Below are 16,427 nucleotides of genomic sequence, written 5' to 3' on the forward strand. Positions count from 1 at the left end.
GGTATGGAATGTATGCTTTATTTGGGCTAATTGGAGTAAGAATTGGAGCATAGAAACAAAAACTGTTCTCATAACTAGACAGATATGAATATTGCCTCTAGCTAAGTTGGTCATACCTACATTTCTGTTTTGAATGCTCAATGGGGCAGAAAATTCCAAAGGTTCACCAACCTCAGTGAAGAAATTCCTCCTCATCTCAGTCTTAAATGGCCTACCCCTTATCCTGAGATTATGTCCCCTGCTTTTAGACTCACCAGCTAGGGAAAACATGTTATCTTTATCTATCCTGTCACACCCTGTAAGAATTGTGTAAATTTCAATGAGGTCACCCCTCATTATTCAAAACTCTAGGGAATACAGGCCCAGTCTCCCAAATCTCTTTTCATAACACAACCCCACCATCCCAGGGATTAAGTGAACCTCTGTTGCACTCCCTCTATGGCATTATATCCCTCCTTAGCTAACGGGACCAAAGCTGTACACAGTACTCCAGTGCAGTCTCACCAAGGCTCTATACAACTGCAGAAAGATATCTTTATGCCTCTACTCAAGTCCCTTGTGATGAAGGCCAACATACCATTTGCATTCCTAATTGCTTGCTGCACCTGTATGCCAGCTTTTAGTGACTCATTAACAAGGACACCCACACTGCCCAACCTCCCACCAATTAGGAAATATTCTCTGTTATTCCTACCAAAGTGGATAACTTCGCACTTATTCACATTAAATTCTATCTGCCATGTTCTAGCCAATTCACTTAGTCTGTCCAAATCGTCTTGAAGCCTCCTTGCACCTCCTCACAACTTGCTTTCCCAATTTGATGTCAGCAAATTTAGAAATATTACATTCGATCCCCACATCCAGATCATTTACATAGATTGTGAACAGCTGTGGGCCTAGCACTATCCTTGCAGTAGCACACTAGTAACAGCCTGCCATCCTGAGAATGACCCGTTTATTCCTACTCTGCTTTCTGTCTGTGAATCAATTCCCAATTCATACTAGTATATCTCCCCCAGTCCAATGCGCTCTATTTTATTTACTAAACTCCTGTGTGGGACCTCATGAAATGCCTTCTGAAAATCCAAATACACCACATCCACTGGCTCTCCTTTATCTATGCTACAAGTAATAGCCTAAAAAAAACTCCAACTAGTTTGCCAAACATGATTTCCCTTTCACAAATCCATGTTGACTCTGCACAATTTTACCATTCTTTTCTAAATATCCAGTTATCACATCCTTTGTAATAGATTCTAAAATTTTCCCTACTACTGACGTCAAACTAACAGGTTTGTAGTTCTCCATTCTCACTCTTCCTCCCTTCTTAAATAGTGGGGTTACATTTGCTACTTTCCATTCTGCACAAACCTTTCCAGAATCTATAGAATTTTGAAAGATAACCATCCACTACCTCTCTAGCCACCTCCTTCAACACTCTGGGATGAAGCTCATCTGGTCCAGGGGATTTATCAACCTTCAATCCAGTTATTTTTTCAAGTGCTACCTCTTTACTAATATTAATTTATTTTAGTTCCTCAGTTTCACAAGTCCCTTGGTTGCCTAGTATTTCCGGAAGATTTTCTGCATCTGCCTTTACAGAAGATACAAAGTAACTGTTTGGTTCCTTCATTTCCCTGTTCACTATAAATTCTGGAGGAAGGAGTTGGTGGGTTGAATTTGAAAATGCAGATCTTTGTGAAAACCCTCACGGGGAAAACGATAACCCTCGAGGTTGAACCCTCAGATACTATTGAAAATGTAAAGGCTAAGATTCAGGACAAGGAAGGTATTCCCCCTGATCAGCAGCGACTGATCTTCGCTGGAAAACAGTTAGAGGATGGCCGTACACTCTCTGATTACAACATCCAAAAGGAATCAACTTTGCACCTTATATTGAGACTTCGTGGCGGTGCCAAGAAGAGGAAGAAGTCTTACACCACACCAAAGAAAAACCAGCATAAGAGGAAGAAGGTCAAGCTTGCTGTCCTTAAATATTACAAGGTTGATGAATATGGGAAAATCTATCGTCTGTGGCGTGAATGCCCTTCTGAGGAGTGTGGTGCTGGTGTGTTCATGGCCAGTCATTTCAACAGGCAATACTGTGGGAAGTGCTGTCTGACATACTGCTTCAACAAGGCTGAAGATGCATAATTAAACAGTTTATAATAAACGATGATGAAAAATGAAAAAAAAAATTCTCCTGTTCCTGTCTGTAATGGGCCCACATTTGTCCCAGATAATCGTTTCCTTTCCACACACTTTTACCTTTACAGTCTTTATGTTCTTTGCTAGTCTGCATTCATATTCTCTTTTCCCTTTCTTAATCAGTTTCTCCTTTGCTGGGTTACTGCTCCCAATCCTCAGGTTTACCACCTTTTTCTGGTATCCTTATAAGCCACTTCCTTTGATCTAATGCAATTTAACTTCTTTGTTTAACCACAGTTGATTTACCTATCCCCTTTGGGTGTTTGTGCCTTTGAGAAATGCATATCTGTTGTGAGCCATGTAATGTTTCTTTAAATACTTCAATTTAAAAAATAAATAAATAAAGCCACTGCCTGTGTGCCGTCAAATCTTTGTGTATTTTCCCAATCCACCATAGCCAACTTGCCCCTCATACCTACATAGTTTATTTTCTTTAGATTTAAGACCCTAGTTTCAGAATGAACTATATCACATTCAAACTTAATGCAAACTTATATTATGGTCACTTTCCCCAAAGGCTCCTTCACAGCAAGGTTATTAATTTGCCCTTTATTAATTTCCCACAACACCAAATCCAAAAAAGCCCAATCCCTAGTTGGCTCCTCAACGTTCTGCTCCAGAAACCACACATGTGTTCCATCTCACACATTCCAGGAATTTCTCCTTCGGAGCGCAGTTGTTTAGTCATGAAGACAGGAGGCAAGTATGGTTCAGTTCAACCATCCCTCTTATAATTCCGACTGTTTACTCGGATTCGTTCATCTGCCCTTTTGTAATTTTGGCTCCGATTGCCAAACTGCAGCAGTCGCCTCTCCGGGTGCCCACGGCCACGCCAAAATACCGCAAAATAACTTATACACCACCGTTCCCAACTCTTAGTTGATTTTGGGGGTGGACCATCAGCTGGCGGTTTAAAAAAAGGCCTTGGAAATACAAAAGGGATGAAATGCAGCTGAGCACTGCGGAGAATTGGCTCTTACAATCACCTCTATATCAGGACAGGGGGCGGTAAACCACAAACTCCAGCACTCAACCAACATGAGCAAACAGTGACATCATGCTCAGAAAGTCGCAATGCCCGGACTAATCTATCAAAGTATTGCACAGAAACCGAAATAAAATTCTAAAGCAATCAAGCTCACCCGATTGATAAGCCCTCAAATAACCGATAACCCTCAAAATCTGTAATCCCAGCATTTAAAAATGGCAAGTACTGCAATAATATCCCTTTCGATCGCGGTTCGGATCTTGGAGTTTCGAAGACACTAAACCGATCCGTTCCTTTTAATCGATTTTTTTAAGGCAGAAAAGTTGATTCCAGATTCTTGTGAAGCTGGGATCCTGACTCCTTAAACCGCGTTAAGTTGTCGCATCTGAAGGAGCGATTCTCAAGGTTTCTCCGCGGACTTTGTCGTAGACTTTGACTGTGTCGTTGAAAGAGTACACAACTCCAACTGGGATAGGTGACGCAGTTTGAGCCAGTACACCATCTCCTCCCCTTTAACTCTCACATTCACAGATCCACGTGGAAAACTACACACCAGGAGTCTTCATTCACGTAGTTACAGAGTAAAACGTACAATGGGAGCTTACTCAACAGAATGCTATGTGTTAGAATGTAGATGTCAAAAGGTAGTTTTATTTATTACATATACAGAGAATGATACAATAGGTTTCCAGATGTACAATTAGCATTGCAGATGTGAACCACACAGATTGGGTCAATCTCAGGTTGAATATTTAGGATCTTGAGTTAACTAAACCACTAAACTTCTCCACAGCCACCTTGAGGATAGCAAGGTCTATCCATTCCCAAAGAACGTTAAATCGTCTCCTTGCTTTCCACCACATCTCAATCGCAGCACAAATAACTGCTTAACATCAACGCAGTATTTCAGAGTGCAGGCACGGAGTGTCAGGGGAAACCGAAGTAAGTGGGAATCAAGGCCAGAACTCCCTTAATAATTTAAGTCATACTAGGCACAATAGGAAGAAACCAATCATTTCAGCCCTAGGACATCACTGCAGGAGTTCGCGGCAGCGTCCTAGGCCCGACAATGTTCAGTTATTTCATTGTTAATAGGTGTAGTCTACACCTAATAGTGGAAGGGAGGTGGAGGAAGAAATATGCAGACAAATTAGGGAATTGAGTGAAAAGGGAATTTCAGCTACCCTGATATTAATTGGATAGAAGAGGTAGGTAAAGGGGATAAGGAAAATTGAGTTCTTACATTGTGCGCTGGGGGGTGGGGGGTGGGGACATGGGGGGGTCACAGGGTAGGGTAGGGGCGAGGGCAATTGTTCTTGTATTAGGTCATTCATTTTGGTAATCTTTTCTGTAGCACATTTCATTAGGTGGACTGTATATTTAAAAGTAACGCCTCCATTCAGACATGAAATTAGTCTGATCACTTCCCTCATAACAAGGACCAATGATCACTTGAATGCAATTTACCCAATATTGTGATACATTCTCAGGTTATAACCATTGGAATGATTGTTCCTCTACCTTCCTAAAGGCAGGTGTCAGTATCTGGAATTTCCCTGTTACACATGCCAAATCAATCTGCTAATGCTCAAGTCAAAATCTCCCACTTATGCAATAGACAATTTCAAAATGGTTTCATTGTAGGATTTCAAATGTGAGTCCATATAAAGATCATGGTATTATACAATCACATTCATTAATTCCACAGTGAAGTGTAATCTCAATTTGTAAATATAGCTGGAAGGGAGGAATGGAATCCCAAAATGGGGGAATGGATCATGATAATTAGAACAATCTCAGATCCAGTCCCTTTCTATTATACTTGTGGAAATAGTAACTATAATACATGCTTCATGATGGTGAGAAAGAAGGACATTAAGTATCAGATTAGAGAAAAGCCGATTGAGTGTTGAAAATAGAACTTGTGAAAATAAGATTGGCAATAATTTTGGCTAGCAACAATGGGAAATATTTAGAATGATGTTCAGAGTGCAGGTAAAATATCACAGGTAAGAGAATACGAAGAGACTAGGAGAGATCAAAAACAACTAGGAAGGTAAAGAGAATTTACAAAACTAAATTATCAAGGAACATAAAACAAAGTAGTAAAGTATTTTACAGACACCAATAAAAAAAGGCTGCAATGCAAATAGAACAAGGAATAGACAGGACGGGACCATAGGAAATGACAGACATGGCAGAAACTATTTTGCTCTGGTACTTATGGGAGACAGAATGGGTAGATATGACATTAAATCACGAGTAAGAAGTGCATTTTAAATAAAAAGGGAATGTTTTGAATAATCTAAAGCTCAGGATAAAGCCACTGGTCTGGATGGATTGCATCCACGCATTTTAAGAGAATATAGGCAAGAGACAGAAGCATTAGCACACATTTTAATAATTCTTTAAAAAAGGTGCAATTCCAGAAGACTGGCAGATAACTAATGTAATTTCTACATTACCATCACTGAATCTCCTACCATCAACATCCTGGGGTTTACCACTGACCAGAAACTGAACTGGACCAGTCATATAAATACTGTGGCTACAAGAATAGGTCAGAGGCTGGGGATTCTGTGGCAAGTAACTCAACTCCTGACTCCCCAAAGCCTGTCCACTATCTATAAGGCACAAGTCAGAGTGTGATGGAATACTCTCTACTTGCCTAGATGAGTGCAGCTCCAACAACACTCAAGAAGCTCGGCACCATCCAGGGCAAAGCAGCCCGCTTGATCAGTACCCCGTCCGCCACCTTAAACATTCACACCCTCCACCACTGATGCACAGTGGCAGCTGTGTACACCATTTACAAGATGCACGATAGCAACTTGCCAATGCTTCTTCAAAAGCAACTTCCAAACAAGTGACCTCTGCCACCTGGAAAGACAGGGGCAGTTGGACACACGGGAACACCACTTCCTGCAAGTTCCCCTATTTCTACATCTTAAGGACATCGAGGGATATGGGGATTGTTCAGGAAAATGGTGTTGAAGGAGATGATCAGCTATTCTCATTGAATAGCGGCTCAGGCTCGAAGGGATGATGGCCTACTCCTGCTCCTATTTCTTATCTTCTAATAGAGATCTTTGCATTTGTGAAAGGTTGATAGAATGGATAGAGAAAACACGTTTCCTCTTGTGGGGAAAAGCATAACTAGAAGCCATCAAAGTTTGATAGTCACCAAGAAATCCAACATGGAATTCAGAAAAAAAAATTTTACCCAAGTGTGGTGAGAATGTGGAGCCTGCTACCACAGGGAGTGGTTGAAGCAAATTGTATAGATGTATTCAAGGGGAGTTAGACAAGCACAAGGGAGAAAGGAATAGAGGGTTACGATGGTAGATTTAGATGAAGAAATATAGGAGACTAGTGTGGAGCATAAATGCCAGCATGGACCACTTGGGCCAAATGGCTTCATTCTGTGCCTTATATTCTATGTAACTCTGTGTAATGACCTTCACTCGTATCATAAGGTCATAAATGATGTGCACAATGATGACTGCATAAAATTCTTATTCCTTACGATAATGAAATAGTCCATGCCTGCATGAAGCAAGACCTGGATAACACCCAGACTTGGTCTAATAGCAAGTAACATTTCTGCCACACAAGTACCACGGCCATTGCCAAGAAGAGAGAGCCTAACCAAATTCTTTGACATTCGATGGCATTACCATCACACATCTTACACCATCAACATCCTAGGGGACACCAGTGGCTAGAAACTGAACTGGAACAGTCATGCAAATGTCATGGTTACTAGATACTGGCATATCAGGGCTGCAGCTTGTACTACCAGCAGGATACATGCAGCAAATTGTCAAAAATTTTTTGGCAGAACCTTCCATACTATCCTCATGGGTAATGGAGGTCACCAAAGGGCCTTCGGGAACATCACTTCCAAGTTCCCCTAGTCCATCACTCTTTTTGCATGATTGTCAAGTCAAAGGGCTAATAACAGCACTGCTTGCCAGTTCCCCAGCTCCATGCTGCCCTTGGCCATTTTCCCCAGAGGCAGGATGGGGGATGGTGGCAGGGCTACTGTGGTGAGGAGCTGATTAAGCTAATTAGTAACCATAAGGCCAACTGAAGGAGCCCAACTGGAGTTTACTCCATTGGGCCAGTTTAACAGTCTGGAGGTGGCCTCCCTGTGGCAGAGTGGGCAACGCTCCAGACAAATTTAGAGGCCCTCCCTGGGCTGCTTTGTGGGTGGGGATCTCCCTACTTACAGTGGTGCAACTGTCATTTTTAATTTAAACTTTGAAAAAGTTGAGGGGGTGCCTCCATTTTGAAGTGCCTCACTCTCGCTTACCTGCCAAGGCATCCTGTTGCTGCTTTCAAGTTGGAAAAACCCTGATTGGCCCTCTGGCTTGGAGAGCCAACCTGCCATACTTAATTGGATGGCGAGTCCACCCTCTGGCCAATAATTGGCTTCTCTGGCAGAAACTGCATTGACTGACTGTTTCTCTCAGTGCAGACTTCTGATTCCATTTGAGCCTGACAGCAGCGCTTAGAAGCTCACAGGAAAATCCTGAAGAACCTATTTAACTGCATTGTGGTAGTACCTTCAATATGACTGTTGCATTTTAAGCAACTGAGGATGAGCTATATATGCCAACCTTGCCAAAGAGTGGTTTAAAAGTGATGGTTTTGCCTTCACTAATCTCTAAGGTTTTTGCCTTCACTAACCTATATGGATATCGATTTAGTGTGTTCATTATTTTATGAACAAAACAATAAAGTTACTAGTTTAAACTTTTGGCCTCTTGCCTGTCGCAGTTTAACTTGAAATAGTTTTCCAACTGTATCGGGATGTTCAACCTGCGGCCATAGGGTCAATAAGGCCTTAGGGCCCTGAAAATCCATTCCTCAAAACACTGACAACTTATTTGTGGCACTCTTAAGTCAAGGCAATTCAACCCTATTTGCATTGATTTGTCCACTAAATGTTGTGGTCCCAATAGGATGGAAAAGGCCCAAGGGTGAGATTTTTTTTGAAGGGCTCTTCTTGAGATTTTCTTGAAGGCTTTGAGTTTCGGGTTGAGTTTTTGGTTTTCACGGGCTCCTTTTCATTTACGTGAATTCAGGATACCATTCTTCCTTAGTATTTTCTCTCAAATTTGGATTCTAAATACAATTCCCAATTAACAATAACAAAATAAGGTCAGGTTCACCAAATTCCACTGAAACAGATTGTAGGCTATAGAGAAAGAGTATGGATGTACATCTACAGAAAAAAGTTCAACATAAGAAGTGAGGATCAATGATCCTAATCAAGAATTTCAACTGTAAGCTAATTGAGTTTCACTGACAACTTAGATGAATGTTTCCTCTGTGCAGGATAAATAACATCCTTGCAACTCAATTCTGGTTTATGTCACTTTGTTAGAAATCAGTTCAAAAAACCAAGTTACTGAAAAGAATTTAATAAAACAGAACCACAAGATAATGCTCTACCACCTCTCTCCACCCCCCACTAGGGTGTGATGGAGACACACACAGTCGAGCTGCTGCTCGCCAGTGCCGGCCACTCCCAAGGTGCAAACCCGCCCAAGTTGAAGCCGAGCCCGGAGGCAGTTATAGACGGATCCCCCAGGTACCGGATCCTGGACCTAGTGAGGCTCTGCCGTCAGAGGAACAAGTACAGGACACAGCGTTGAGCCTGCGGCAGCTCCACCTTGACAGGCAGCGGATTCAGCAGCTGATACCTGGTCAGACCAAAGCCAAGACACTCCTCCAAAGCTGGTCTCCAGTTCCCGGTCGGCCGCATCCACTGGCTACTGCGCTAGGGTCACTATGCTGAGTGTGTCAAGGCCAGAACCCCCGCCTGGCTAAGAAGCTGGAACAGCAACATCGGAGAATCAATCTGTGCCGAGAGGAGCAGCTCCTTATAGATTCTCTCGCACGTGCTCACGGTTCCTCCAATCAAAATACATAGGGGCGACTTTTTTTTGCATTTTTCACTCCCATCATTGATTTTTCAGGGCTATTTGAGGGGTTTCCAAGGAAAATTCACCCTCCGCCTCCATGTATTTGAACCCTGCAAAGTACTCTTAAGCATTTTCTGATTTAGGATTGACTAGGGCAATTGAGGTAATTGACAAACTTACAGAAGCACTGATTTAAAGAATGGTGTTTGAGCCTTCATAGATTGCGCTTACCCTGACATAAAAGAAAAAAGATTGCACACGCCTGGTTTGCTATATTTATCGAACTCTACAAGGTCTCTCTACCTCACTTCAAGGCTAAAAGGACCAAATTTGACTGCTCTTTCTTCATGACCCATCATTGAATGCTCAGGACAAATCTTAGGGCTTCTAAATCTAGGGCTTGAATCTTTGCCTTATTTCTCAGGAAGCAGAGCTGCCCATAGTATTTGTAATCTGTCACAACATGGTTCTTGGTAATGCATGATAACCATGCTAAAATACAAGTGGAGACAATACTATTCGGCTAAGTTCCGTTATTTACAAACCATGCCAAATTGAAAAAGCACTGTTAGAACACACTTTTTCAAAAAAATTCTTTCATGAGACGTGGGTGTCATTGGCTAGGCCAGCATTTATTGCCCATCTCTAACTGCCCATGAGAAGGTGGTGGTGAGCTGCTTCTTGAACTGCTGCAGTCCCAGTGGTGTTAGAACGTCTCAGTGCTGTTAGGGAGGCAGTTCCAGGATTTTGACCCAGCAATATATTTCCAAGTGAGGATGGTGAGTGGCTTGGAGGGGAACTTCCAGTTGCTGGTGTCATCATGTGTCTATTGCTCTTGTCCTTCTAGGTGGTAGTGGTCATGGGTTTGGAAGGTGCTGTCTAAGGAAGCTTGGCGAGTTCCTGCAGTGCATCTTGTAGATGGTACACACTGCTGCCACTGTGCGTCAGTGGTGGAGGCAGTGAATGTTTGTGGATGCAATGCCTATCAAACAGGCTGCTTTGTCCTGGATGGTGCCAAGTTTCTTGAGTGTAGTTGGAGCTGCACTCATCTAGGCAAGTGGATAGTATTCCATCACACTCCTGACTTGTGCCTTGGTAGATGGTAGACAGGCTTGGTAGTCAAGAGGTGAGTTACTTGCCGCAGAATCCATAGCCTCTGACCTGCTCTTCTAGCCACTGTATTTATATGGCTAGTCCAGTTTGGTTTCTGGTCAATGGTAGCCCCCAGGATGTTGATAGTGGGAGATTCAGCGATGGTAATGCTATTGAATGTCAAAGGGCGATGTTTAGATTCTCTCTTGTTGGAGATTGTCATTGCCTGGCATTTGTGCGGCACAAATTGACCATTTGTCAGTCCAAACCTGGGGATACCTGTATTAAGTTTCACCTACTACTGTTCAGCTCACTTGCATGTTAATCCAACTTATTTTGTAAGCCCCCTAGTTGTATTCTCATATTTTGCAAATTTATGTCCTAATGAGATATAGTTCCACAACCCTCTGGTACATTCCCTAAATCGTCTTTTTTAATGCATAAGCCTAGACAGCAAGTCTTAGCAAGTTGTTCAATTCTTGTTTGAATGAGATTGTTTTTGATATTTACCACTTATCCTTGAAGTTCATCACATCTAAAAAGTGCTTAACAATGAATTAAAGTAGTGAACTTGTTCAGAACCTGCCGAATAGGAGTTACTGGATTGTGAACTAGAATTGAAACCATTCATGAAAAGAAGAATGAAAATTTTAAAATCAAGGTGTTCACTGACTCGAAGCCAGTATCAGTCAGCGATCATAAGGCAATAGGTAAATGGAGTTTGGTGCAAGTAAGGACACAGGCAGAGTTTTTTTTAATGATATCAAGATTATGGGCGGTAGAATGTGCAAGGCTAGCCAGGTGTGAGTGGAATAGTCAGTTAAGAATGGAGGGGCAGTGGAAGAGGGCTGAATGATTAGCCATATCAAAGGCCACAAAGACTATGGACAAGGAATAATACGATCATAGTCTCAAAAGGATGCTGTTGGCAACACTACCCAGAATCATCTCAATTCTCTGGACAAGATGGAAATCTAACTGAAACGGATTTGGGTGAGAAATAAACTGCGAGGTCAAAGTGATCAAGTAATAGGAATCAAAACCTACGTGTGCTAAAACCCCTGAACCTAAGATTTGAGGATGTGCGGGTGGAAGTTGGGGAAGTAGGAATTACACTTGAATGTGGTAGAAATGGTGGAAATTATCAGCAGATCAGCTGAGCCAGCAATATTGTGATGACTGGAGCGTAAGTCAGGTGCAGCTGAAGGAAGATTCCTTCCTCCCAGCCCTGGACAGAGGGTGATTGCAGGAACGCAAGGAAAGTTAAATGTTGAGAGAGATGAGAAAGTTAGCAAATCAAGACCTCAGAAGACAACATCAACAGGATGGACTTATTCAAGAGTAGGGAGTTTATGCTCAAAAAGGTTAATGGGCAGGGGAGGGGGAGAAGTGACAAAATATAGGAAATTTAGGTGAAGATTGAAGTCACTTGAGAAGAATCACTTAGTGCTTAGTAGTGTCCACCACTACGCGCCTCTGTCTGGCTGAACTTGTTCTCACACTGAACAATTTCTCCTTAAACTCCTCTCATTTCCTCCAAATAAAAGGTGTGGCTATAGGTACCCGCATGGGCCCCAGTTATGCCTGTCTCTTTATGGGGTATGTGGAACATTCCTTGTTCCAGTCCTACTCCGGCCCCTCCCACAACTCTTTCTCCGGCACATCGATGATTGCTTCGGTGCTGCTTCATGCTCTCGTCTGGACCTGGAAAAATTTATTAATCTTGCTTCCAATTTCCACCCCGCCATCGTTTTCACGTGGTCCATCTCTGACACTTCCCTTCCTTGACCTCTCTGTCTCAATCTCTGGTGACAGACTGTCCACCAATATTCATTACAAGCCTACCGACTTCCACAACTACCTCGACTACAGCTCCTCACACCCAGCTTCCTGTAAGGACTCCATCCCATTCTCTCAGTTCCTTTGCCTCCGTCGCATCTGTTCTGATGATGCCACTTTCAAAAACAGTTCCTCTGACATGTCTTCCTTCTTCCTTAACCGAGGTTTTCCACCCACGGTGGTTGACAGGGCCCTCAACCGTGTCTGGCCTATCTCCCGTGCATCCGCTCTCACACCTACCTCTCCCTCCCAGAACCATGATAGGGTCCCCCTTGTTCTCATTTATCACCCCACCAGCCTCCGCATTCAAAGGATCACCCTCCGCCATTTCCGCCAACTGCAGCATGATGCCACTACCAAACACATCTTCCCTTCACCTGGCGGCATTCCGCAGGGATTGTTCCCTCCGGGACACCCCGGTCCACTCCTCCATCATCCCCTACACCTCAACCCCCTCCCATGGCACCTTCCCATGCAACCGCAGAAGGTGCAACACGTGCCCCTTTACTTCCCCGCTCCTCACCATCCAAGGGCCCAAACACTCCTTTCAAGAGAAGCAGCATTTCACTTGCACTTCCCTCAATTTAGTCTACTGCATTCGTTGCTCCTAACGCGGTTTCCTCTACATTGGAGAGACCAAACGCAGACTGGGTGACCGCTTTGCAGAACACCTTTGGTCTGTCCGCAAGTATGACCCAGACCTCCCTGTCGCTTGCCATTTCAACACTCCACCCTGCTCTCATGCCCACATGTCTGTCCTTGGCTTGCTGCGTTGTTCCAGTGAAGCTCAACGCAAACTGGAGGAACGGCACCTCATCTTCCGACTAGGCACTTTACAGCCTTCCGGACTGAATATTGAGTTCAACAATTTTAGATCATGAACTCTCTCCTCCATCCCCGCCCCCTTTCCGATCCCCCCCTTTTTTTCTCTATAATTTATATAGATTTTTCTTTCCCCACCTATTTCCGTTATTTTTAAATGTATTTCCATCCATTGTTTTATCTCTACCTTTTAGCCTATTTTGATCCCTTCCCTTCACCCACTCGGGCTATCTGTACCTTGCTTGTCCTGCTTTCTACCCTTAAGTAGCACATCCCTTGGATAATACCACCACCTTCAACACCTCTTTGTCATTTTGTCTATGATATCTTTTGGCTATCTCCACCGATCACTGGCCCTCTATCCAGCTCTACCCCAGCACCCGCAGCTGCCCCCCACCCCCGCCATCCCCCCTTAAACCAGCTTATATTTCACGTCTTTTCTATTTTTACTTAGTTCTGTTGAAGAGTCACATGGACTCGAAACGTTAACTATGTTCCTCTCCGCAGATGCTGCCAGACCTGCTGAGTTTTTCCAGGTATTTTTATTTTTTCACTTAGTGCTTACTTGGTCATGGGAAAACATGGTCTGCCTAATGCTGGGATCTGGGGCTTGCTTTACTGCAGAGTTTCAAGAATCTGCCATGGAATTCCTCAAATTCATTTATTTTCTTCCATGGCTAAACAATGGAAGGGGAAAGAGGAGAAAATAGCGACTTAATTGCCTGATTTTTAAAAAAGCGTGTTCCTGTTTATGAAACTTTCTAGGCTCAAAGCAAAACGTTTGGAGCAAAAACTTTAAGTGCTCCTTGGTTTGCTTACCTGCTTCATTCATCATTCTTTCAATGATCAGGAAGTTGGCCATTTCATAGTATTGTGTAAAATTGTGCAAAGAAAAAGGAGGTTTTATATAATTCAGAAGGAATACAAGCTGAAAATGCACTTTTGAGTGGAATAATTCAGAATAAAAACAACTGAAATGAAAAGCAAGCTGAGAACTGCAGATATTTCATGGAGGAATTTCATGACAGAGCTTATACAGAACTTTATGTTCATCTAAGCTCAAAATACAACCTAAATAGTCCACTTTCTGCCAAAAAATCACTGCACGCCAACTTCTTATGATTTTTCCTTGAGTACATAAGTACTATAGAACGTTTTCTCCTCATACTACCCATAATCTGCATATTTTTAAAACCACACCACCACTTTGAATTTTCATTTTCGCTATCCTTTTCAGCCTTGATAAAGGTAATACAATCAGCTTTGATCCTTCACCAAGGCTTTCTCATTAAAGGAGGGACAATGGTGGTAGTAGTTTTTGTGCAACACAATTTATATGCCATAAAACACTGATTTCGGGGGCTGAAGGTGGTATAATTTGCAAATGCCTTCTTATGAAAGTGATAAAAATAAAATCAATAGATGCCAAAATAAAAAAAGTCTGTTCCAGCTATTAAAATATCTTATGAGAAAACAGGAGCAAAAGAAAGAGGATCTTAATGATCTTTTCACAAATCTACAGTCCACATCTGCCAACTGGCACGAATTGGAGTTTTAAATAAAGCAACTGTAAAAAATATACTCAGATCCATATACTTGAAATAGTTTGCAATCAGTGCCATATAAGTAGCACTTCAGGTTAATAGCATACTAAAAATTCCATTTGTATGTCACTCAAAAGAAACATAAACCCGAAGGAGAAAACATTTTACTTTAAATGTAAACTTAATACAGGGCATAAAATCTAACTGTTCCTATATAGTTTTCAGAACGCCCATTTAAATTCTTGGTGGAAAACCCACTGGTTAAAAAAATTCTGCTGCTGCTCCAGGTTTAAATTGATCTTTACAGAGTTGGCAAATGTCAGGCCAGAATGGGTAGCTGCATTCATGGCAGGCAAAGGCAGGGAAATTAAAGTGAAAACACCAAAGCCTGATTGCAATGCCTTAACCAGTGATAGGAAACGCATACATATTAGGATTGAATGATCCTCCCCAATGTCCTAAAGTCAAAGAGCTTAATGACAACTCAAGGTTCTCTATAGACGAAGAAGGGACACTTGGGTGTGTATTGAAGAGCTTGCCTTATCCACAGAATCAAACCTAACAGTACATGGCAACGTATACAGAGCTACATGGAGACTACAAAGGGGTTGCAGGCCTTCGAGGCGAACCAATCCACACTTTGTGTTTATATCCTCCACCTCAACAGTCATCCTAATCCCATGCGTCTGCCCTATTTCCATATACCACTCCTTCAATCACCTATCTGAGCCATCCTTAAAACCACCAACACAGGTAGTGTATTCCATAGGGTCTGTGAAACAAAACACTCCTGCTCGAAGAGAATAGCACACATGTAAAAACACATGGCTAACAGTAGGGCGTAGTTCTACATATTTATATGGTTAAACATTTACTAGTAATAGTGATGATGCAGTTACAAAAGGGAGTTAGAGTTGCATGTGCCGATTGAAGCAGATAATTCACTTTACTTCACTTATGTATAAAATGCACAGAATAAATAGAGAGAACATTTGACTGGGACAGATTGTCTAGCTTCGTTGAAGTCCCATTTCGCTAAGTTAGTCCTGCCCGGTCTCCGAACGGGAGGGGAGGAAACAAAAGGGAAGGACTCCCATTCCCGATGGCTGGAAAGGTGCCCATCGGGGCAAGAAAGGTTTCTTGCGGATGCGACAAAGGTTTCAGCCCAGTTCACTTTACAGTCAGTGTCCATATGGCTGGAATAACAGAGCGGTGCCATCGACCGTGCTGGGGGGCGGGTGTGAAGCCCCGCCACCCACACATCCACCCTTCCTCCCTCAGGCAGGACCTCTCGCTCTGGGTGTGAGCAGGCGGCTCGAGCGCGCGCGCCCCGGGAGGCGGAACGGCCGTTAACAGTCGCCGCTCGCGAGCACAACGTTCCAGATCCCAACGGAATTCGAACGCCCGGCTCGAGCCCGAGACCAACGCAGTGAGGAGGACCCCTCCGTGGGGGGGGGGGGGGGGGGGGGAACGTCCAAGGTTAAAACTCGCTCAGAGCAAATATAAAGAACGGCGACGGGGACACTCCACCAGATTAGATAACGCCGGACGGTATAAACCCGCAGCAACGGTGAACGCCCCTACACCAATGACAGTAATAACGATTTTCATTAAATTAGGAGAATCCCTCCACCTGTACGTAACTGTCCAGTAATTCCAAACGCCTCCTACCTCCGGCTCCGGGGTTTAATTTTTCACCCCCGCCTGTTCTTTTTTTCTCTCACTGTTCCCTTTACGTTTACTCATTGTGTGGAATCGCTCCGAGGGGGGGGCGGGTGGATGGGGGGTGGGGAGTTCTGTTCACAACGCTGTCCAATCACCGCCTGAAACGTCATTGATCGCGTCATTCCAACCAAGAGCCAATGAACTGCTTCCTCAGGATCACTGACTCACCAGCAGCATCATTCAAAAAATGTAGTAGTGCAGAGGCATTCAGGTAGAGTGGTGCATATGTTGGATAGATATAAAAACAAAAGACTACTGCGGACGCTGGAAATCCAA

General features: G+C 43.2%; 2 protein-coding genes and 1 pseudogene across 7 annotated transcripts in view; 1 reads left to right on the forward strand and 2 right to left on the reverse strand.

The window, feature by feature from the left end:
* cdc42ep4b (CDC42 effector protein (Rho GTPase binding) 4b) overlaps positions 1 to 16,191 on the reverse strand; it is a 29,534-nt gene extending 13,343 nt beyond the window's left edge. The window contains exon 1 of one of the 4 annotated variants that reach the window (XM_078570996.1): positions 16,098 to 16,191. The gene's annotated coding sequence lies outside the window, so the exon portion shown is untranslated. Of the gene's footprint in view, positions 1 to 3,350; positions 3,489 to 3,627; positions 3,731 to 16,059 lie in introns of those variants that run through there. The other 3 variants (XM_078570998.1, XM_078571000.1, XM_078570997.1) reach the window with 3 other exon arrangements.
* The window catches only part of rpl38 (ribosomal protein L38), a 56,682-nt gene extending 40,480 nt beyond the window's left edge, over positions 1 to 16,202 (reverse strand). The window contains exon 1 of one of the 3 annotated variants that reach the window (XM_078571002.1): positions 16,098 to 16,202. The gene's annotated coding sequence lies outside the window, so the exon portion shown is untranslated. The other 2 variants (XM_078571004.1, XM_078571003.1) reach the window with 2 other exon arrangements.
* LOC144699774 (ubiquitin-ribosomal protein eS31 fusion protein pseudogene) lies at positions 1,649 to 2,173 on the forward strand (annotated as a pseudogene).
* Positions 16,203 to 16,427: the final 225 nt, after the last annotated feature.

Source organism: Cetorhinus maximus, chromosome 24 (assembly GCF_964194155.1).
Source record: "Cetorhinus maximus chromosome 24, sCetMax3.hap1.1, whole genome shotgun sequence".
In the NCBI taxonomy this organism is placed as follows: Eukaryota; Metazoa; Chordata; class Chondrichthyes; order Lamniformes; family Cetorhinidae; genus Cetorhinus; species Cetorhinus maximus.